This window comes from Engystomops pustulosus, chromosome 7, assembly GCF_040894005.1.
Source record: "Engystomops pustulosus chromosome 7, aEngPut4.maternal, whole genome shotgun sequence".
In the NCBI taxonomy this organism is placed as follows: Eukaryota; Metazoa; Chordata; class Amphibia; order Anura; family Leptodactylidae; genus Engystomops; species Engystomops pustulosus.
The window spans coordinates 135,287,111-135,310,194 of NC_092417.1; the positions used below are offsets into that span (position 1 = coordinate 135,287,111).

At 40.9% G+C, this 23,084-nt stretch overlaps 6 non-coding genes across 6 annotated transcripts; all 6 read left to right on the forward strand.

The window, feature by feature from the left end:
• Positions 1 to 16,905: 16,905 nt before the first annotated feature.
• On the forward strand, positions 16,906 to 16,978 carry TRNAV-UAC (transfer RNA valine (anticodon UAC)). Its single transcript has one exon. It is a non-coding gene; the product is annotated as a tRNA-Val (tRNA).
• Positions 16,979 to 17,652: 674 nt separating this feature from the next.
• On the forward strand, positions 17,653 to 17,725 carry TRNAV-UAC (transfer RNA valine (anticodon UAC)). Its single transcript has one exon. It is a non-coding gene; the product is annotated as a tRNA-Val (tRNA).
• A 999-nt stretch (positions 17,726 to 18,724) lies between these two features.
• Positions 18,725 to 18,797, forward strand: TRNAV-UAC (transfer RNA valine (anticodon UAC)). The gene has a single exon. It is a non-coding gene; the product is annotated as a tRNA-Val (tRNA).
• Positions 18,798 to 20,199: 1,402 nt separating this feature from the next.
• Positions 20,200 to 20,272, forward strand: TRNAV-UAC (transfer RNA valine (anticodon UAC)). The gene has a single exon. It is a non-coding gene; the product is annotated as a tRNA-Val (tRNA).
• Positions 20,273 to 20,946: 674 nt separating this feature from the next.
• On the forward strand, positions 20,947 to 21,019 carry TRNAV-UAC (transfer RNA valine (anticodon UAC)). Its single transcript has one exon. It is a non-coding gene; the product is annotated as a tRNA-Val (tRNA).
• Positions 21,020 to 22,017: 998 nt separating this feature from the next.
• TRNAV-UAC (transfer RNA valine (anticodon UAC)) lies at positions 22,018 to 22,090 on the forward strand. Its single transcript has one exon. It is a non-coding gene; the product is annotated as a tRNA-Val (tRNA).
• The last annotated feature ends 994 nt before the right edge of the window (positions 22,091 to 23,084 follow it).

The window sequence follows — 23,084 nt, forward strand, 5'->3', positions numbered from 1 at the left end:
ATAGCCTTGGTGCACTTGCGCCATACTAGAACAGTGCTGAGCGCTAATAGCCGGGAGCCAGCCCCGTATTAGCAAGGGGTTAATTACTTCATTTATTTGGTAATTTTGTATTTACTAACTTTTTGATGCAACAAAAAATTTCACAGTGAAAGAATGCATTTTGTGAGACAGAATTAATTCTGTGTAACGGAATACATTTTGTGAATTTTGTATGACAAAAAGCATTTTGTGTGGCAAAATTAATTCTGTGTGACAGAATGCATTTTGTGAATTTTGTATGACAAAATGCATTTTGTGTGACAAAATTAATTCTGTGTTACAGAATACATTTTGTGAATTTTGTATGACAAAATGCATTTTGTGTGACAGAATGCATTTTGTGAGACAAAATTAATTCTGTGTGACAGAATATATTTTGTGAATTTTGTATGACAAAATGCATTTTGTCTGACAAAATTAATTCTGTGTGACAGAATGCATTTTGTGAATTTTGTATGACAAAATGCATTTTGTGTGACAGAATTAATTCTGTGTTACAGAATACATTTTGTGAATTTTGTATGACAAAATGCATTTTGTGTGACAGAATGCATTTTGTGAGACAAAATTAATTCTGTGTGACAGAATACATTTTGTGAATTTTGTAAGACAAAATGCATTTTGTGAGACAGAATAAATTCTATGTGACAAAATGCATTTTGTGTGACAAAATTAATTCTGTGTGACTGAATGCATTTTGTCAATTTTTTGTGTGTGACACAAAATCGTATTTTGTGCGACAAAATGGCATTTTGTAGTCAAACAATTATATTTTGTGACACAAAATACATTCTGTTCACACAAAATAAACTGCATCCCAAAATTATTTTTGTGCATTCTGTGAAAGTCTAATTGATTTTGTGCACACAAAAATGATTTTTGTAATGACAAAAGGCAATTTGGGTCGATAAATATTACTTTTGTAAGCACAAAACAGATTTTGTGATGACAACATTGAATTCTGTGTCCATAGTATGAATTCTGTGATCACAAAATTAATTTTGTGCCACTGAACACATTTTGTTGCACAGAATACATTGTGAACAAGCGGCGCCCCATACAAGGCAGCATTTGTGTTGCTCGTAAGAGAGCAGGTTTAGTGATGATTTTATTTTATTGTATGGGGGTTATGGACGTGGTAATACCTAATATGGGAAGTTTGTATAGTGATTTTCACTTTTTCATGAGTTCATGAGCTTTATGTCCCCCTCTGCGCCTTAAACAAGGAATCATCTGATCACTTGTTCAAATTAATACACTGCCATATGATGTATGGCAGTTTATTAAAACAGTCAACCTATGCATAGGCTGACACTGGATCTGCTCGGTTTTGCCCCAGGACCAAGCAGGCGGTCTGACTTGGCAGTCCTTCTTTCATCGGCCCCCAGGGTTGACATGGAGACTATCAGCATCACCCCCCGGGGAGTGCCAATCGTGCAGAACAGAGGTGAGTTAGCCCTGGTTAAATAGCCAGGATCGCAACTCCCAACTTTTACCGGGAAGGCCCAGTTACCATATAAGACTGTGATCCTGCTGTCATGGTGACAGCAGTGCAGGACGAAAATGCACCCACCAACTTGTACATGCATTTACATCCAAAGACGGCATGGGAGTTGAGCAAAACAGAGTCGGTGCTGGATTGTTATTTTGTATTGAAGTACTTAAAGCTGATGGACATGTCTTTTTTCCACCATATAAACGATACTATTAAAACAATAACAAAATAAAAATAATTCAATGAATAAATAAAAACAAATAAATGAAAACCAAATAAAATGCTATTTATGGTAATTTGCTATAAAACAATATGGGTATACACATGCAGTTAATGTCACTGCTTTATAACATGCTATGGGAATCCAGATGCAGTTTCGGTCACTGGACTCTAGAAGTATATGAGTAGCAAGACGCAGCCACCGTCACTCCATTTATAGGAGCATATGAGTATCCAGGTGCAATTACTGTCACTGTGCTATAGGATCTTATGAGTATCTAGACATAGTTGCTGTCATTGAACTATAGGAGAGTAAGAATATACCAACATAATTACTGTCACTGTATTATATGAGCTTAGAGATCCAGTTCTTGGAAAAGGGCATTTATTTCAAATGTATAGCTGTGCCCTCATAGCCACCTCTTCCTACCTACCTGCCCTGAAAAGGGAAATAATCAAATTATCCTGGCTATAGTGAGGCTGGGAAAGTCTTACAAGTCTTACAGCAGTTTCACATGTCCTGGGCTTTTCGGAATACCCCAAAAGTCTTAGCCCTCTGTTGAAGGGATACTTTGTGCAGATTTTCAATGTGTCTTTGCACGGAGGGCTATAACACATCCCACTGTATGCTCATACACTGTATACATCATGTGGTTCTCCTGACCCTGACCCTGAAAGTGGGGGAAGGAATGTACATGGTCAGCAGCCAGTGCTTTGCTGCTACTGATATATACAGGGTGTTTCCACATTGACTTAACTGCCCTTATATGGACAGTTACATCACAGGGGTTCTCCCAGATTATACACTCAGTGGAGGCTGGGGATTGATGCAGTGATACCCTGCTGTGAGGAAAACTCCTCCTTCAAAACTGTACCCTGACTGGACAGTGGTCTACCTGACCAGCAAGCCGCCCATGCTTAATGCTTACTCATCCATGTGTCAGTTGTGATTTGCACCTTGCTACTAATGGCATTTTGCAGTTCACACCTTATTTTATCTACAACTGGAGGCAAAGAAAAAACAGCAAGTTGTGACAGTTTATTGGGGAGATGGGCCAAACTCCCATTTTCTCTGGATAGAAAGCTAAATGCCTCTCACTGGGATGGTATTGACAGGTTTGGTGGTGGTGATGTTGTCACATCTTCTCTTTGTGGGAACCCTGAGACAACCAAAGCAACAGAGGGAGCCTCAGCTGTGTTCTTGGCATCTCATACCCTGAAGCTCATGTTTTGTTTGCCTGGTTATACATGTGGTGCTGATGTTGTTCGGACATTTCTCTTGCTTCAGGGACTGGTGGCACAACATATAAATGACACATGTTTTGTCTTCTGCACATTGCTTGCATTGCGGAGAACCTCTGTCCTGTCATGCATGCCCTGCTCCTCAACCAACATTGTGTTTGTGGACCCTAGACCTTTGCACCCTTTTGTTTCTTCTGCTGGATAAGTGGGGCTATGTTTTCATCCCTTCTTCCTCTGAACTGTCATTGCCTTCAATCCATGTTGTGTCCACGATCTTGTCTTTCACCCTTAGACCATTTTCCAACAACCACTCAAAGCCGCTCTCCATGTCAGTTAATACAAATTGTTGAGCATGTGGGAACTCTGTGTCTGCAGCAGATAGGTAGCCCACTGAAACCCAACGAGGAAAATCATTATAGAGCATAAGTGACTGCTCTATGACATATGGCTGAGACAGCCTAGCTGAAGACAATCCTATAGAACCTGAAGCACAATTTGCAATGTAATCTAATAATACCTCAAAATTGTCTAGCCTCTCCATTTTGACAGCACTATTGTGGCAGTGTAGCAGGCAGAAATTCAACATGTCCACCTCCTGCAGCACCTATGTGATGACCCTATCACAAATTTGCTGCTTTCCTCATTTTTGAAAAACATGAATGGAAAACATTGAGAAAAGTTTCCTAGTGTAGTGGTGACAACATCTGCTTTACATGCAGACGATCCTGTGTTCAATCCCCAGTGATCCCCCTTAATCTTTAACCATTGGTTATCTTAAAAATAATTATATGTAAGCATTCTCATGATTCATAGCAACCCATTTAAACCAAATGAAATGACATACTTCAAACTATACACTCACCGGCCACTTTATTAAGTACACCATGCTAGTAACGGGTTGGACCCCCTTTTGCCTTTAGAACTGCCTCAATTCTTTGTGGCATAGATTCAACAAGGTGCTGGAAGCATTCCTCAGAGATTTTGGTCCATATTGACATGATGGCATCACACAGTTGCCGCAGATTTGTCGGCTGCACATCCATAATGCGAATCTTCCGTTCCACCACATCCCAAAGATGCTCTATTGGATTGAGATCTGGTGACTGTGGAGGCCATTTGAGTACAGTGAACTCATTGTCATGTTCAAGAAACCAGTCTGAGATGATTCCAGCTTTATGACATGGCGCATTATCCTGCTGAAAGTAGCCATCAGATGTTGGGTACATTGTGGTCATAAAGAGTCATAAAGAGTGCCAAGAAAATATTCCCCACACCATGACACCACCACCACCAGCCTGAACCATTGATACAAGGCAGGATGGATCCATGCTTTCATGTTGTTGACGCCAAATTCTGACCCTACCATCCGGATGTCACAGCAGAAATAGAGACTCATCAGACCAGGCAACGTTTTTCCAATCTTTTTTTTTTCCAATCTTCTACTGTTCCAATCTTCTACTGTCTACTGTGCAAATAGTAGCCTCAGTTTCCTGTTCTTAGCTGAAAGGAGTGGCACCCGGTGTGGTCTTCTGCTGCTGTAGCCCATCTGCCTCAAAGTTTGACGTACTGTGCGTTCAGAGATGCTCTTCTGCATACCTTGGTTGTAACGGGTGGCGATTTGAGTCACTGTTGGCTTTCAGCTCGAACCAGTCTGCCCATTCTCCTCTGACCTCTGGCATCAACAAGGCATTTACGCCCACAGAACTGCCGCTCACTGGATGTTTTTTCTTTTTCAGACCATTCTCTGTAAACCCTAGAGATGGTTGTGCGTGAAAATCGCAGTAAATCAGCAGTTTCTGAAATGCTCAGACCAGCCCTTCTGGCACCAACAACCATGCCACTTTCAAAGGCACTCGAATCACCTTTCTTCCCCATACTGATGCTCGGTTTGAACTGCAGGAGATTGTCTTGACCATGTGTACATGCCTAAATGCACTGAGTTGCCGCCATGTGATTGGTTGATTTGAAATTAAGTGTTAACGAGCAGTTGGACAGGTGTACCTAATAAAGTGGCCGGTGAGTGTAATTCATATGGTGGTAGTCAATTTGTCTGATTTACAAGTAGATCCTACTTTTAATCACCACCAAAACCATGGGCACATCATTTCGAACAGGTTTCTTTAGAAGAAATTTATATTGTGTTTTGAAAGATCAGTGGACAACCGTTTTCTGCATCTGTCATCCACGACACTTGAACTGTGGTGGGTTTCATAGTGTAGTGGTCATCAAGTCTGCTTTACACGCAGAAGGTCCTGGATTCAATCCCCAGTGAAACCATTACTTAATTTTAAACTTTTGGTTATCCTTATGAAATGTTTTATGTAAGAATTCCCATGTTCAGTAGACACCCATTTAAAGCAAAGACAAATGAAGTTACATATTTCAATCTAAAATTCATATGGTGGTGGTCATTTAGTCTGATATACAAGTGAAATGTCCACATTTTCATCCCCATGATGAAAAAACCAAAACCATGGTCATATCCTTCTGAACAGGATTCTCTAGAAGAAAGTTGCATTGTCTTTTCGTAAGATCATAAGACACCTGTGTACAACAACGGTCAATTAAAACACTGCTTACATGTTGTGTTTCAAAGTGTAGTGGTCATCACACCTGCTTTTCATTCAGTATGTCCTGAGATCTATCCTAAGTCAAATGAAAGCCAGAGTCATTAACCCTTGGTTATCCTCAATAAATTTTCTTTCGAAGCATTCTAATGTTCTGTAGATTAAAAGAAAAAGAAATTTTAAATTCCATTTAAAGGAAAAAGAAATGAAATGACACATTTCAAACAATAATTTATTTGGAAGTGGTCATTACATCTGCTTTACAAGTGGAAGCTCTTCATTTTGATCCCCACCGAAACTATGGGATTATCCTTTTGAACATGCGTCTCTTGAAGAAAATTACAATGTATGATTTTGGAATGATCAGGAGACACCCATGTACTGCAACGGTCAATGAAAAACATAGGTACAAGTTGGGTTTCATAGTGTAGTGGTCATCACATCTGCTTTACACGAACAAGGTCCTGGGTTCAATCCCCAGTGAAACCAGGGGCTTAATCTCAAACCACTGGTTAATTTAAAAAAAAATCTATATGTAAGCATACTCAAATTCCATGGCCACCCATTTAAACAAAAGACAATCGAAATGACATATTACAATCTATAATTCATATGGTAGTAGTCAACTTGTCTGATTTACAGTTAGATTGTCCTACTTTTTATCACTACCAAAACCATGAGTACATCTTTTTGAACAGGTTTCTTTAGAAGAAAGTTAATTTGTGTTTTGAAAGATCAGTGGACAACCGTTTTCTGCAACTGTCATCCAATCCAACTGAACTGTGGTGGGATTCATAGTGTAGTAGTCATCACGTCTGCTTTACACGCAGAAGGTCCTGGGTTCAATCCCCAGTGAAACCATAGTTTAATTTTTAACTTTTGGTTATCCTTATGAAATATTTTATGTAAGAATTCTCATGTTCAGTAGACACCCAATTAAAGCAAAGACGAATGAAATCACATATTTCAATCTAGAATTCATATGGTGGTGGTCATTTAGTCTGATTTACAAGTGAAATGTTCAAGTTTTCATCCCCACTAAAAACCATGGTCAAATCCTTCTGAACAGGATTCTGTAGAAGAAAGTTGCATTGTCTTTTCGTAAGATCATGAGACACATAAGACACAAGAAACAGAGACAATCACAAGCCAGGAGACTCTGCACTCCACCCAGCATGACGTGGTACCCTTACACGTCGATAGCAGGCCTGATCAGGTGACCCTGTAATAGACTAGCCCCTGCCCGCACTGCTCGCATCATTCTCTGTCTGGATGCCGTTAGGGAGAGAGCTGCTGCTGCAGGGATAGTGTTAGGCTGTTATATTAGCTTACTGTTAGACAGGAGTGAGTCTACAAGAACCCAACTGCCCTTGTTAGGGCTAGAATATCGTTATATATATATTTTTTTTTTGTTTGCTTGTGGCTGGGCTTGCTGGCACTAGTAGTGCAGCTAGTAGCATATTGTGAGGAATTTGCAGAGAGACTTGGGAACGTTCTATTTAGCTCTTAGTGACACACACATCTCAAACACCTAAGTGGGACAATTTATTAGGGGTTTGATTGAATTAGGCACAGTCTGCTGATTTTTTTTTTTACTTTTATTTTTTTTTTATAACTCAAAGTCATCAGGCACAGCACAAAATCCAGTTGTGTGCTGTCAGTGTAGGTTAGAAACTAGCCATAGCAATAGGATAGCATCGTTTTGTAAAAAAAAAAAAAACACAAAAAAACACAACTAAAACAAAAAAACCACAAAAAAACCACAAAAAATTTACAGTTTACACTTTAATTTTGAAAATGTTGAACCTGAGGGCTAGGAGTAGAAGACGAGGGCGTGGACGTGGGCAGGGGTCAGAGGCCGTGGTCCTGGGCTGGTTGAGACACCAGCCTAAAGGCTACTGAGGAAAGAGCTGTTTGCTCTGAAACGCGTCTAGCCACAGATACAGCTATAAATCATAAGATCGAGACCCATCTAACAAGCACTCACAAAAAAGCACCAAGAACTCAAAACGCAATAAGAGATTTATAGCAGAATATCCTGTGTTGTAAACTCTATTGCTTGGGGTGGACGCACCCCGTTGTGTGCAGCTATCATTCACCTGATGCAAGACGATTGACCGGGACTGCAAAAGGAGAAGACGAAGCAAAAGCTTTGCTGCTTGACGCAGGACTCGTGCCAGAATACCTACCTTGGAGCACCATTGCGCAACACACGCGGCGGTGGAGACGCCAAAGTGTACTCAGCCCACACTGCCTTTCATTATTCTCCATTGCGAAGAAACTTTGTCTAATATGAATACAAGCCAGAACCGTCTAACCGTGAGTGTATGACTACAGTCATTTAAGATTTCCTGTCATTTATACTGGTCCGATCCGATTTTTAGCCTTACAATGCAGATATAGGGCCCTATATCTTGCCAGCCACTTAAAATACCTCCCGGATACCTACCTCTCATACGGCATCCGAATTTTGAACCCTTCAAAGAGATAGCACCTTTTCCTCTCCATTTTTTAACTTAAAATAAATTTTTGACATATTTCTAAAGCGCTATATTTTTTATTTTTTTATTTTTCAAACTAGTTGTTTTTTTGTTACAAAGACCAACTTTTAACACAGACGTCTGTAGGTCTCATTTTTATATCTGTATGTTGTTGGATGTACAAATAAATATTAATTTATTTATGAAATCCGGAACCTTCCTTATTAGTGCCCACCTACACTTATACTTTATGGTTGAGACACCACCTGCTGATGAGGGAGCAGGGGAACGCCGCAGAGCTACACTTCCTAGGTTCATGTCTCAAGTTATTGGGACTCGTGTTAGAGCACTGTTGAGGCCAGAACAATGCGAACAGTTGATGTCGTGGATTGCGGACAATGCTTCTAGCCTTTTGTCCACCAGTCAGTCTTCCACGAAGTCCACCCATGTCACTGAAATCAGCACTCCTCCACCTCAGCCTCCTTCCCCCCAGTCTGCTCCCTCCCAGGAAAATTTGGCATTTGAACCGGCATACTCTGAGGAACTGTTTTCTGGACCCTTTCCAGAGTCACAAACCACTTGTCCATTTGCTGCTGAGCTCTTTTCCGATGACCAGGTTTTCCACCGGTCGCAGTCTGTGGGTGATGATGACATTGTTGACCTAGTGGAAGAAGTGTGTAAAGAGGTGTCGGACGATGAGGAGACACGGTTGTCAGACAGTGGTGAAGTTGTTGTCAGAGCAGGAAGTCCGAGGGGGGAGCAGACTGAGGGATCAGAGGATGATGAGTTGACAGACCCAAGCTGTGTTGATAGGTCGGGTGAACACAGTGCTTCTGAGACGGAGGAGAGTCCTCGACGAGAACAGGTTGGAAGAGGCAGTGGTGGGGCCAGACGGAGAGGCAGGGCCAGAGCTGGTGCATCAGCGCCAAATGTTTCACGTAGTGAAGCTCCCGTGGCGAGGGCTAGATTTTCGGAGGTCTGGAGGTTCATTAAAGAAACACCGGATGACCGACGGACTGTGGTGTGCAACCTGTGCCACACCAGGATCAGCAGGGATTCCACCACTACCAGCTTAACCACCACCAATATGCGCAGGCATATGAATGCTAAACACCCCACTCAATGGAACCAAGGCCGTTCACCTCCGGCCGGGCACACCACTGCTCCTTCCCCTGTGTAATCTGCTGCCTCTGCTAGTCAGCCCCCTGCCCAGGACCCTTGCCCAAACACCTCCCGTGCGAAAACCACACCTTCGCCTCCACGATCCTCCACAGCATTTACCAATGTCTCCATGCACAGCGTTCAGCTCTCCATACCCCAGACGCTGGAGCGCAAGAGGAAGTACAGTGCAACCCACCCACACGCCCAAGCCCTCAATGTCCAAACTACTTAGCCTGGAGATGCTGCCCTATAGGCTGGTAGAGACCGAGGCCTTTCGCAACCTCATGGCAGTGGCCGCCCCTCGGTATTCGGTCCCCAGCCACCACTACTTTTCCCGATGTGCCGTCCCAGCCCTGCACCAGCACGTGTCAGACAACATCATCCGTGCCCTAAACCAACGCCGTTTCTGACAAGGTTCACCTGACTACGGACACGTGGACGGGTGCTGCCGGGCATGGCCACTATATATCGCTGATGGCACATTGGGTTAACTTGGTGGAGGCTGGGACCGAGTCTGACCCTGGGGCTGGTCATATACTGCCGATGCCGAGGATTGCGGGGCCTACCTAGGTCCAGGTCTCTCAGGCCTACTATGCCTCCTCCTCCTCCCACCCCTCCTCCACCTCCTCCTCCGAATTACCATCCGTGGGCATGGCGCCATCAGTCGGTAGCTCTAGGCACAGCAGCAGTGCCGTCGCAAAGCGACAGCTGGCGGTGCTCAAACTGCTGAGCCTAGGCGATAAAAGGCACACCGCCCAAGAGCTATTGCAGGGCATCACGGCGCAGACTGATCTGTGGCTGACACCGCTGAACCTGAAGGGGGCATGGTTGTGTGTGACAACGGCCGTAACTTGGTGGCGGCTCTGCAACTCGGCAGACTGACACATGTGCCATGCCTGGCCCATGTGTTAAATCTCATAGTTCAGCGGTTCCTCAAGACATACCCCAATCTGTCTGATTTGCTCACGAAGGTGCTCCGCATCTGTGCGCATTTCAGGAAGTCCAGCACAGATGCTGCCACTCTCAGGGCAGCGCAGCGCCACCTCCAACTGCCCGCTCACCGACTGTTGTGCGACGTGCCCACGAGGTGGAATTCAACATTAAAGGGGTATTCTCGTCTGGACATTCACATTCAGTTTGATTAATCTGCCATATATAAACATTTCTTCAGTTTGATGTTATTAAAAAAAATGTTCCTGTGTGAAGATAATTTCACATAAATGTAGTCATGTTGTCCCTTAGAAACGAGATAGCTTCCTCGGTTACGACCACGTCACACTCTGGCAGCAGTGGCCAGACATGCGCTATAGAGTCCTGTCTGACCTCCTTGATTCAGCGATCATTACCACAGGACGGCTGCGGGACATGTAGTCACTCCCGGACATTTCATATACAAAAACATTTTGTTTATTTGTGCAATCACTCCAGCAGAGGTGGCCGTATCCGAGGAAGCCATCTCGTTTCTAAGGGACGATATGACTACATTTATGAGAAATTTTCTTCACACAGGAGCATTTTTTTTTAATAACATCTAATTGAAGAAATGTTTATATATGGCAGATTAATCAAACTGAATGTGAGTGCCCAGACGAGAATACCCCTTTAACCATGTTATCCAGAGTTTACCAGCAGCGCAGAGCCATTGTAGACTGCCAGATGTCAACTTCCACCAGAACTGGTAGTCAGGTCAGTCAGCTTCCTCAAGTCTACAATGAGGAGTGGACGTGGATGTCTGATATCTGTCAGGTGCTGAGTAACTTTGAGGATTCAACACAGATGTTCAGTGGCGATGCCGCCATCATCAGCCTCACCATCCCGCTGCTTGGCCTGTTGAAAAACTCTCTGGCCAGCATGAAGTCATAAGCTTTGCGCTTGTCACAAAAGATGGGGGAAGAAGATTCCCTTGGTGATAGCCAAAGCACCCTCAGGTCTGTTTCTCAGCGCATATCGGAGGAGGTGGAGGAGGATGAGGAGGAAAAGGAGGAGAATGTTGGCGACACAGAAGAGGGGAGCATTGCTCAGACCTTCACTGTTCAGTGTGTATGGGCAGAAGAAGAGGAGTTGGAGGATATGGAGGAGGAGGAGATGGACAGTCAGGCCAGTGAGGGGAGTGAATTCTTGCGAGTTGGGACTCTGGCGCATATGGCAGATTTCATGCTAGGCTGCCTATCCTGTGACTCTCGCGTTCAAAGGATTTATTCCAGCACCGATTACTGGGTATTCACTCTCCTGGACCCACGGTACAAGCAAAATCTTTCCACTCTCATTCCTGGAGAGGAAAGGAGTGTGAGAATGCATGAATACCAGCAGGCCCTGGTGCACAAGTTGAAACAGTATTTCCCTTCTGACAGCGCTAGCGCCAGAGGGCGTACTTCTGCTGGACAAGTAGCGAGGGAGAGTAGGCGAGCAGGCAGCTTGTCCAGCACTGGCAGGGGTACGCTTTACAGGGCCTTTGCTAGTTTTATGTCACCCCAGCAAGACACTGTCACCTGTCCCCAGTCTCGGCAGAGTAGGGCTGATCTTTACAGAAAGATGGTGAGGGAGTACGTAGCTGACCATACCATCATCCTAAATGATCACACAGCTCCCTACAACTACTGGGTTTCAAAGCTGGACATGTGGCACGAACTGGCGCTGTACGCCTTGGAGGTTCTTGCCTGTCCTGCCGCTAGCGTGTTGTCTGAGCGGGTTTTCAGTGCATCTGGGTGGCATCATCACTGATAGCGCTGACAGGCTGACGCTTATCAAGATGAATAAAGCCTGGATTTCTCCGGATTTCCATTTTCCACCATGTGAAAGAAGCTCAACCTGAATAATGTATGCACACTTCCTCCTCATTTTCCTCCTTCTCCTCCTCTTTGTACACTAAAGCAGAGGAAACTGGCTATTTTTTGCCAGGGCCAACTGGCTCTAGCTATAGTACTCTATGTCTTTAATTTTTCTGGAGGGCCACCTACCCGGTCCTCTGTTTTAAACAATTTTTGGGAGTGCCACATACAGGAACTCAATCTATTTAATTTTTCTGGAGGAACACCTACCTGCTCCTCTGGTTTGAAAACTTTTTTTGGCTGCCACATACAGGCACTATCCAAATTTAATTGTCTCCATTGCTACCTCCACACATCATCTCCATAGCTGCCTCCCAAAGTCGTCCATATAGCTGCCTCCATACATCGTCCCCTTAGCAAACGAGCTGTGTCAGGCAGAATTTTGGGTTCTTTTCATGGCTTCCACATCAAACTTGTTAACTTTGTCGCTACGCTGCTGTGTAATCCACAAAATATACTGGCAAACTTTTATCATTTACCGATATTATTTCAGCACTTCTTGCTCATCTGTTTACATTCCCCTCACCCGCCATAACCCAAACTTATAATAACACTACTACACTTGATCTTATACAAAAGGTTCTTAGAAGTGCTGTTTGGGGAGGAGCCGAGAGACAGGGGCTTGGACAGGCGAAAGCTCGCCTGGCAGCGGACCGCCAGCTCCATCCCAAGATCCAACCAACATAGTTTTAACTGCAGCACCTTTAATCTACTACTACTACCTTACTGCCTCCATACATCGTCCCCTTATCAAACGAGCTGTGTCAGGCAGAATTTTCGGGTGTTTCACCAGATACATAATGGAACTCGGCCCATCTGTCGCCGCCATGCTGGAGACCTGAAGTTGCAATCATAGCAGCGCAATACTCCACCCCATACCGTCGCTCTTAATCATGGAACCATTTACGAAAAAACTATTAAAAATAGAACCGCTATGCTATTCCATTATTCCTAGGTGAAATATTCAAACGACCCCGCCTGCTTTGAAAATGATAATTTTTTCAAAGTAAACGCTTCTCGCCCCCAGTCCCATTTTGGGTGGGGAGGAGCCAAGAGACAGGGGCTTGGACAGGCGAAAGCTCGCCTGGCAGCGGACCACCAGCTCCATCCCAAGATTAGGCAGCCTCAGAGGCATCCATGCATACTGCCCCTGCTGTTTCCTGTCCATTTTGCCTCCACGATCCTCCACAGCGTCCACCAATGCGCAACTTTCAACTCTCTAATCCCCTTATCAAACAAGCTGTGTCAGGCAGAATTTTCAGGTGTTTCACCATATACATAATGGAACTCGGCCCATCTGTCGCCGCCATGCTGGAGACCTGAAGTTGCAATCATAGCAGCAATATGGATGCCGCATACTGTCACTCTTAATCATGGAAGTCGTCTCCATGGCTGCCTCCCCATGTCGTCCCCTTATCAAACGAGCTGTGTCAGGCTCATTTTTCGGGTATTTCACCAGATACGTTATGGAACTTGGTCACTATGTCGCCACCATGCTGTGTTATCGACTAAATATACTGTCAACCTTTTGTTGACATAAGAAATCATTTCAGCGCTTCTTGCTCACCTCCTTTGGTTCCTCTCTGCCACCCATTGGTTTGAAGCCTGAGTCAATTTAGGGTATGTCACCATGACACTCTCTAGCCTGCCGCTGCTGCCGCTGCCTCTGCATGCCGTCCCCTATAGTGTCAGGGTCAATTATTGGATGTGTTAGATGCTATCTAGCCTCATTTGGTCACTCTGTCATGGCCATGCTGTTGCCCATAATTTTGGCATAATGGTGCGATTAAGCAGACTCAGAGGCATCCATGCTTGCTGCCCCTGCTGTTTCCTGTCCATTTCCGTGGTGTTTACATCATTTTCTGAGGTTTCCAGGTGTTTGGCCAAGCTTCCATGTGCAGACCCTTGGTTCCCTTGAAAAATGCTCGAGTCTCCCATTGACTTCAATGGGGTTCGTTAATCGAGACGAGAACTCGAGCATCGGGAAAAGTTTGTCTCGAATAACGAGCACCTGAGCATTTTAGTGCTCGCTCATCTCTAGTTCTAATGTTCTGTAGATACCCATTTGAAGTAAAAAGAAATGAAATGACAAATTTCAAACAAAACTTTATTTGGAAGTGGTCATTACATCTGCTTTACAAGTGGAAGCTCTTCATTTTGATCCCCACCGAAACTATGGGATTATCCTTTTGAACATGCGTCTCTTGAAGACAATTACATTGTATGTTTTTGGAATGATCAGGAGACACCCATGTTACTGCAACGGTCAATGAAAAACATAGAGACAAGTTGGGTTTCATAGTGTAGTGGTCATCACATCTTTACACACAGAAGGTCCTGGGTTCAATCCCCAGTGAAACCAAGAGCTTAATCTTTAACCATTGGTTATTTTTTAAAAACAATTATATGTAAGCATACTCAAATTCCATGGCCACCCATTTAAACGAAAGTCAATTGAAATGACATATTACAATCTATAATTCATATGGTAGTAGTCAATTTGTCTGATTTATAGTTAGATTGTCCTACTTTTTATCACTTATGAGCACATCTTTTTGAACAGGTTTCTTTAGAAGAAAATTATATTGTGTTTTGAAAGATCAGTGGACAACCGTTTTCTGCAACTGTCATTCAATCCAGCTGAACTGTGGTGGGTTTCATAGTGAAGTGGCCATCACGTCTGCTTTACACGCAGAAGGTCCTGGGTTCAATCCCCAGTGAAACCATAGTTTAATTTTTAACTTTTGGTTATCCTTATGAAATATTTTATGTAAGAATTCTCATGTTCAGTAGACACCCATTTAAAGCAAAGACAAATGAAATCACATATTTCAATCTAGAATTCATATGGTGGTGGTCATTTAGTCTGATTTACAAGTGAAATGTTCAAGTTTTCATCCCCACTAAAAACCATGGTCATATCCTTCTGAACAGGATTCTCTAGAAGAAAGTTGCATTGTCTTTTCGGAAGATCATAAGACACCTGTGTACAACACCGGTCAATTAAAACACTGCTTAAGTGTTGTGTTTCAAAGTGTAGTGGTCATCACACCTGCTTTTCATTCAGTATGTCCTGAGATCTATCCTAAGTCAAATGAAAGCCAGAGTCATTAACCCTTGGTTATCCTCAATAAATTTTCTTTTGAAGCATTCTAATGTTCTGTAGATACCCATTGGAAGGAAAAAGAAATGAAATGACACATTTCAAACAATAATTTATTTGGAAGTGGTCATTACATCTGTTTTGCAAGTGGAAGCTCTTCATTTTTATGCCCACCAAAACTATGGGATTATCCTTTTGAACATGCGTCTCTTGAAGAAAATTACAATGTATGTTTTTGGAAAGATCAGGAGACACCCATGTCCTGCAACGGTCAATGAAAGACATTGGGACAAGTTGGGTTTCATAGTGTAGTGGTCATCACATCTGCTTTACACGCAGAAGGTCCTGTGTTCAATCCCAAGTGAAACCAAGGGCTTAATCTTTAACCATTGGTTATTTTTAAAAAACAATTATATGTAAGCATACTCAAATTCCATGGCCACCCATTTAAACGAAAGACAATTGAAATGACATATTACAATCTATAATTCATATGGTAGTAGTCAATTTGTCTGATTTACAGTTAGATTGTCCTACTTTTTATCACTTATGAGTACATCTTTTTGAACAGGTTTCTTTAGAAGAAAATTATATTGTGTTTTGAAAGATCAGTGGACAACCGTTTTCTGCAGCAGTCATCCAATCCAAATGATCTGTGGTGGGTTTCATAGTGTAGTGGTCATCACGTCTGCTTTATACACAGAAAGTCCTGGATTCAATCCCCAGTGAAACCATAGTTTCCTTTTTAACTTTTGGTTATCCTTATGAAATATTTTATGTAAGAATTCTCATGTTCAGTAGACACCCATTTAAAGCAAAGACAAATGAAATCACATATTTCAATCTAGAATTCATATGGTGGTGGTCATTTAGTCTGATTTACAAGTGAAATGTTCAAGTTTTCATCCCCACTAAAAACCATGGTCATATCCTTCTGAACAGGATTCTCTAGAAGAAAGTCGCATTGTCTTTTGGAAGATCATAAAACACCTGTGTACAACAACGGTCAATTAAAACACTGCTTAAGTGTTGTGTTTCAAAGTGTAGTGGTCATCACACCTGCTTTTTATTCAGTATGTCCTGAGATCTATCCTAAGTCAAATGAAAGCCAGAATCATTAACCCTTGGTTATCCTCAATAAATTTTCTTTGGAAGCCTTCTAATGTTCTGTAGATACCCATTGGAAGGAAAAAGAAATGAAATGACACATTTCAAACAATAATTTATTTGGAAGTGGTCATTACATCTGCTTTGCAAGTGGAAGCTCTTCATTTTGATCCCCACCAAAACTATGGGATTATCCTTTTTAACATGCGTCTCTTGAAGAAAATTACATTGTATGTTTTTGGAATGATCAGGAGACACCCATGTACTGCAACCATCAATGAAAGGCATAGGGACTAGTTGGGTTTCATAGTGTAGAGGTCATCACATCTGCTTTACACGCAGAAGGTCCTGGGTTCAATCCCCAGTGAAACCAAGGGCTTAATCTTTAACCATTGGTTATTTTTAAAAAACAATTTTATGTAAGCATACTCAAATTCCATGGCCACCCATTTAAACGAAAGGCAATTGAAATGACATATTACAATCTATAATTCATATGGTAGTAGTCAATTTGTCTGATTTACAGTTAGATTGTCCTACTTTTTATCACTTATGAGCACATCTTTTTGAACAGGTTTCTTTAGAAGAAAATTATATTGTGTTTTGAAAGATCAGTGGACAACCGTTTTCTGCAGCTGTCATCCAATCCAACTGATCTGTGGTGGGTTTCATAGTGTAGTGGTCATCACGTCTGCTTTACACGCAGAAGGTCCTGGGTTCAATCCCCAGTGAAACCATAGTTTAATTTTTAACTTTTGGTTATCCTTATGAAATATTTTATGTAAGAATTCTCATGTTCAGTAGACACCCATTTAAAGCAAAGACAAATGAAATCACATATTTCAATCTAAAATTCATATGGTGGTGGTCATTTAGTCTGATTTACACGTGAAATGTTCAAATTTTCATCCCCACTAAAAACCATGGTCATATCCTTCTGAACAGGATTCTCTAGAAGAAAGTTGCATTGTCTTTTCGGAAGATCATGAGACACCTGTGTACAACAACGGTCAATTAAAACACTGCTTAAGTGTTGTGTTTCAAAGTGTAGTGGTCATCACACCTGCTTTTCATTCAGTATGTCCTGAGATCTATCCTAAGTCAAATGAAAGCCAGAGTCAATAACCCTTGGTTATCCTCAATAAATTTTCTTTCGAAGCATTCTAATGTTCTGTAGATACCCATTTGAAGGAAAAAGAAATGAAATGACACATTTCAAACAATAATTTATTTGGAAGTGGTCATTACATCTGCTTTGCAAGTGGAAGCTCTTCACTTTGATCCCCACCAAAACTATGGGATTATCCTTTTGAACATGCGTTTGTTGAAGAAAATTACAATGTATGATTTTGGAATGATCAGGAGACACCCATGTACTGCAACGGTCAATGAAAAACATAGGGGCAAGTTGGGTTTCATAGTGTAGTGGTCATCACATCTGCTTTACACGCAGAAGGTCCTGGGTTCAATCCCCAGTGAAACCAAGGGCTTAAGCTTTAACCATTGGTTATTTTTAAAAAAACAATTGTATGCAAGCATACTCAAATTCCATGGCCACCCATTTAAACGAAAGACAATTGAAATGACATATTACAATCTATAATTCATATGGTAGTAGTCAATTTGTCTGATTTACAGTTAGATTGTCCTACTTTTTATCACTTATGAGCACATCTTTTTGAACAGGTTTCTTTAGAAGAAAATTATATTGTGTTTTGAAAGATCAGTGGACAACCGTTTTCTGCAGCTGTCATCAAATCCAACTGATCTGTGGTGGGTTTCATAGTGTAGTGGTCATTACGTGTGCTTTACACGCAGAAGGTCCTGGGTTCAATCCCCAGTGAAACCATAGTTTTCTTTTTAACTTTTGGTTATCCTTATGAAATATTTTATGTAAGAATTCTCATGTTCAGTAGACACCCATTTAAAGCAAAGACAAATGAAATCACATATTTCAATCTAGAATTCATATGGTGGTGGTCATTTAGTCTGATTTACAAGTGAAATGTTCAAGTTTTCATCCCCACTAAAAACCATGGTCATATCCTTCTGAACAGGATTCTCTAGAAGAAAGTTGCATTGTCTTTTCGGAAGATCATAAAACACCTGTGTACAACAACGGTCAATTAAAACACTGCTTAAGTGTTGTGTTTCAAAGTGTAGTGGTCATCACACCTGCTTTTCATTCAGTATGTCCTGAGATCTATCCTAAGTCAAATGAAAGCCAGAGTCATTAACCCTTGGTTATCCTCAATAAATTTTCTTTGGAAGCATTCTAATGTTCTGTAGATACCCATTTGAAGGAAAAAGAAATGAAATGACACATTTCAAACAATAATTTATTTGGAAGTGGTCATTACATCTGCTATGGGATTATCCTTTTGAACATGCGTCTGTTGAAGAAAATTACAATGTATGATTTTGGAATGATCAGGAGACACCCATGTACTGCAACGGTCAATGAAAAACATAGGGACAAGTTGGGTTTCATAGTGTAGTGGTCATCACATCTGCTTTACACGCAGAAGGTCCTGGGTTCAATCCCCAGTGAAACCAAGGGCTTAATCTTTAACCATTGGTTCTTTTTGAAAAACAATTATATGTAAGCATACTCAAATTCCATGGCCACCCATTTAAACGAAAGACAATTGAAATGACATATTACAATCTGTAATTCATATGGTAGCAGTCAGTTTGTCTGATTTACAGTTAGATTGTCCTACTTTTTATCACTTATGAGCACATCTTTTTGAACAGGTTTCTTTAGAAGAAAATTATATTGTGTTTTGAAAGATCAGTGGACAACCGTTTTCTGCAGCTGTCATCCAAACCAACTGACCTGTGGTGGGTTTCATAGTGTAGTGGTCATCACGTCTGCTTTACACACAGAAGGTCCTGGGTTCAATCCCCAGTGAAACCATAGTTTAATTTTTAACTTTTGGTTATCCTTATGAAATATTTTATGTAAGAATTCTCATGTTCAGTAGACACCCATTTAAAGCAAAGACAAATGAAATCACATATTTCAATCTAGAATTCATATGGTGGTGGTCATTTAGTCTGATTTACAAGTGAAATGTTCAAGTTTTCATCCCCACTAAAAACCATGGTCATATCCTTCTGAACAGGATTCTCTAGAAGAAAGTTGCATTGTCTTTTCGGAAGATCATAAAACACCTGTGTACAACAACGGTCAATTAAAACACTGCTTAAGTGTTGTGTTTCAAAGTGTAGTGGTCATCACACCTGCTTTTCATTCAGTATGTCCTAAGATCTATCCTAAGTCAAATGAAAGCCAGAGTCATTAACCCTTGGTTATCCTCAATAAATTTTCTTTCGAAGCATTCTAATGTTCTGTAGATACCCATTTGAAGGAAAAAGAAATGAAATGACACATTTCAAACAATAATTTATTTGGAAGTGGTCATTACATCTGCTTTGCAAGTGGAAGCTCTTCACTTTGATCCCCACCAAAACTATGGGATTATCCTTTTGAACATGCGTTTGTTGAAGAAAATTACAATGTATGATTTTGGAATGATCAGGAGACACCCATGTACTGCAACGGTCAATGAAAAACATAGGGACAAGTTGGGTTTCATAGTGTAGTGGTCATCACATCTGATTTACACGCAGAAGGTCCTGGGTTCAATCCCCAGTGAAACCAAGGGCTTAAGCTTTAACCATTGGTTATTTTTAAAAAACAATTGTATGTAAGCATACTCAAATTCCATGGCCACCCATTTAAACGAAAGACAATTGAAATGACATATTACAATCTGTAATTCATATGGTAGTAGTCAATTTGTCTGATTTACAGTTAGATTGTCCTACTTTTTATCACTTATGAGCACATCTTTTTGAACAGGTTTCTTTAGAAGAAAATTATATTGTGTTTTGAAAGATCAGTGGACAACCGTTTTCTGCAGCTGTCATCCAATCCAACTGATCTGTGGTGGGTTTCATAGTGTAGTGGTCATCACGTCTGCTTTACACGCAGAAGGTCCTGGGTTCAATCCCCAGTGAAACCATAGTTTAATTTTTAACTTTTGGTTATCCTTATGAAATATTTTATGTAAGAATTCTCATGTTCAGTAGACACCCATTTAAAGCAAAGACAAATGAAATCACATATTTCAATCTAGAATTCATATGGTGGTGGTCATTTAGTCTGATTTACAAGTGAAATGTTCAAGTTTTCATCCCCACTAAAAACCATGGTCATATCCTTCTGAACAGGATTCTCTAGAAGAAAGTTGCATTGTCTTTTCGGAAGATCATAAAACACCTGTGTACAACAACGGTCAATTAAAACACTGCTTAAGTGTTGTGTTTCAAAGTGTAGTGGTCATCACACCTGCTTTTCATTCAGTATGTCCTGAGATCTATCCTAAGTCAAATGAAAGCCAGAGTCATTAACCCTTGGTTATCCTCAATAAATTTTCTTTCGAAGCATTCTAATGTTCTGTAGATACCCATTTGAAGGAAAAAGAAATGAAATGACACATTTCAAACAATTATTTATTTGGAAGTGGTCATTACATCTGCTTTGCAAGTGGAAGCTCTTCACTTTGATCCCCACCAAAACTATGGGATTATCCTTTTGAACATGCGTCTGTTGAAGAAAATTACAATGTATGATTTTGGAATGATCAGGAGACACCCATGTACTGCAACGGTCAATGAAAAACATAGGGACAAGTTGGGTTTCATAGTGTAGTGGTCATCACGTCTGCTTTACACGCAGAAGGTCCTGGGTTCAATCCCCAGTGAAACCAAGGGCTTAATCTTTAACCATTGGTTATTTTTGAAAAACAATTATATGTAAGCATACTCAAATTCCATGGCCACCCATTTAAACGAAAGACAATTGAAATGACATATTACAATCTGTAATTCATATGGTAGCAGTCAATTTGTCTGATTTACAGTTAGATTGTCCTACTTTTTATCACTTATGAGCACATCTTTTTGAACAGGTTTCTTTAGAAGAAAATTATATTGTGTTTTGAAAGATCAGTGGACAACCGTTTTCTGCAGCTGTCATCCAATCCAACTGATCTGTGGTGGGTTTCATAGTGTAGTGGTCATCATGTCTGCTTTACACACAGAAGGTCCTGGGTTCAATCCCCAGTGAAACCATAGTTTCATTTTTAACTTTTGGTTATCCTTATGAAATATTTTATGTAAGAATTCTCATGTTCAGTAGACACCCATTTAAAGCAAAGACAAATGAAATCACATATTTCAATCTAGAATTCATATGGTGGTGGTCATTTAGTCTGATTTACAAGTGAAATGTTCAAGTTTTCATCCCCACTAAAAACCATGGTCATATCCTTCTGAACAGGATTCTCTAGAAGAAAGTTGCATTGTCTTTTCGGAAGATCATAAAACACCTGTGTACAACAACGGTCAATTAAAACACTGCTTAAGTGTTGTGTTTCAAAGTGTAGTGGTCATCACACCTGCTTTTCATTCAGTATGTCCTGAGATCTATCCTAAGTCAAATGAAAGCCAGAGTCATTAACCCTTGGTTATCCTCAATAAATTTTCTTTCGAAGCATTCTAATGTTCTGTAGATACCCATTTGAAGGAAAAAGAAATGAAATGACACATTTCAAACAATAATTTATTTGGAAGTGGTCATTACATCTGCTATGGGATTATCCTTTTGAACATGCGTCTGTTGAAGAAAATTACAATGTATGATTTTGGAATGATCAGGAGACACCCATGTACTGCAACGGTCAATGAAAAACACAGGGACAAGTTGGGTTTCATAGTGTAGTGGTCATCACATCTGCTTTACACGCAGAAGGTCCTGGGTTCAATCCCCAGTGAAACCAAGGGCTTAATCTTTAACCATTGGTTATTTTTGAAAAACAATTATATGTAAGCATACTCAAATTCCATGGCCACCCATTTAAACGAAAGACAATTGAAATGACATATTACAATCTGTAATTCATATGGTAGCAGTCAATTTGTCTGATTTACAGTTAGATTGTCCTACTTTTTATCACTTATGAGCACATCTTTTTGAACAGGTTTCTTTAGAAGAAAATTATATTGTGTTTTGAAAGATCAGTGGACAACTGTTTTCTGGAGCTGTCATCCAAACCAACTGACCTGTGGTGGGTTTCATAGTGTAGTGGCCATCACGTCTGCTTTACACACAGAAGGTCCTGGGTTCAATCCCCAGTGAAACCATAGTTTAATTTTTAACTTTTGGTTATCCTTATGAAATATTTTATGTAAGAATTCTCATGTTCAGTAGACACCCATTTAAAGCAAAGACAAATGAAATCACATATTTCAATCTAGAATTCATATGGTGGTGGTCATTTAGTCTGATTTACAAGTAAAATGTTCAAGTTTTCATCCCCACTAAAAACCATGGTCATATCCTTCTGAACAGGATTCTCTAGAAGAAAGTTGCATTGTATTTTCGGAAGATCATAAAACACCTGTGTACAACAACGGTCAATTAAAACACTGCTTAAGTGTTGTGTTTCAAAGTGTAGTGGTCATCACACCTGCTTTTCATTCAGTATGTCCTGAGATCTATCCTAAGTCAAATGAAAGCCAGAGTCATTAACCCTTGGTTATCCTCAATAAATTTTCTTTCGAAGCATTCTAATGTTCTGTAGATACCCATTTGAAGGAAAAAGAAATGAAATGACACATTTCAAACAATAATTTATTTGGAAGTGGTCATTACATCTGCTTTGCAAGTGGAAGCTCTTCACTTTGATCCCCACCAAAACTATGGGATTATCCTTTTGAACATGCGTCTGTTGAAGAAAATTACAATGTATGATTTTGGAATGATCAGGAGAC